A 1,488-nucleotide genomic window follows, 5' to 3' on the forward strand; every position below is an offset into this window, starting at 1 on the left:
CGGTGGTGCAAGCTTTGGAGAGGAAATCTTCTTTCAAGAATGAGTTTGGTTTCATTTTGTCTGATGTATCTAGTTTATTGTCTAACTTTCCAGGAGTAAAGTTGTCTCACATCTATAGGGAAGCCAACATAGCAGCCCATGGGTTAGCAACTTACGCTCTTTCTATAGACGATAAACTCGTTTGGTTGGAGGATTATCCTCCTTCGATAGAGTCTGTAATTAATCAAGAACGTTTGTGATTAATAATATATTTCTATTTTAAAAAAAAAAATGGAATGTAACCAAGTTGTGCAAACGTTTAGGAAAATAACCAATGACAATTATATTTGACTTAAATATCCCCATTAAATATGCTATAACTAACAAAAAATGTAAATAGTTTAAAAAATTGAAAATTAATGACAATGAGTCTATTTTTGACGTTCTCATCATCACGAATCCGTAGGATTTGGAATCACTCAATTTCGAGTTCATGTGAGAAAGATATGGATTTGTGAAGTTTTGATGAAAAAAATTGCTTTATTCAAAGGACAAAATGAAAAATTCAAATAGGTTATTCAAACGCCACCTCACGTGTTTGACTTTTTTTCTAAAATTTTCAAACGTTGACTATATCTCAAACGTTAAATTTATAATAACTTAGTTAGTTACTAATTTCTTTAATTTTTCTGTTTTATTTCTTTTATGTGTATTATAACTTTCTCATATTGTATGCAATTTTGCTTTTAATATGATTCTAATTAAAACAATCATTATCTTAATTCTTCTTTGTTGAGTACGCATTGGTAGTGGTTTTGAGTGTCGTGTGGAATTTAGACTGCTTTTCAAAAGATGTAGTTTTAGGTTTCATATATTTTTATATATATTATTTTATTTTTATTTCAATATTTCTTTCAAATGATAAATATATTCACAAACTATTGATTTTCACCATATTTTCTCAAATTATTTTTTCATTCCTTGGTATTATGTCTTTAGTTTGTTTTTATATGTTTTTCATCAAAATTTTGTTTTTCATATTGTTTTTTCTATTTAAATCCACCCACACCATCACCAAAATCACTATTTATAATTACTCTTTTTCTTTTTATTCCCTTATTAGTCATTTTTGTTAACAATCTTAAACTTTTTCATTAGTGTAGAGTATAGACCACAAAAATTTTAATTTTTCATTTTATTTTATATATTTTACTATCTGCTACATTTTTTTTTTGTTTTTTTTACCGTCGTTAGTAAAAGCATTTTTCAAGAATTTGCTAGTGTTTTAAAATTTCAGTTTTTAAATTCTTCATATTAAGTAAATTACAAATTTTAAATTGATCCGAGGTCTTACTATATTTGCTTTTTTTTTTTGAGTAAGGCACTATCGGCCAGGATTACATGATATATTAGCAGTGCAAAGCGCAGGTGACACTAATGGCCAAGATTACATAGTAGGTGGCACTATTGGCCAAGATTACATACTTATTATAATAAATCCTAGGGGGC

Source organism: Urtica dioica, chromosome 12, assembly GCF_054948205.1.
Source record: "Urtica dioica subsp. dioica isolate 48M chromosome 12, U.dioica_male_clone48M_v1_H2, whole genome shotgun sequence".
NCBI lineage: Eukaryota > Viridiplantae > Streptophyta > Magnoliopsida > Rosales > Urticaceae > Urtica > Urtica dioica.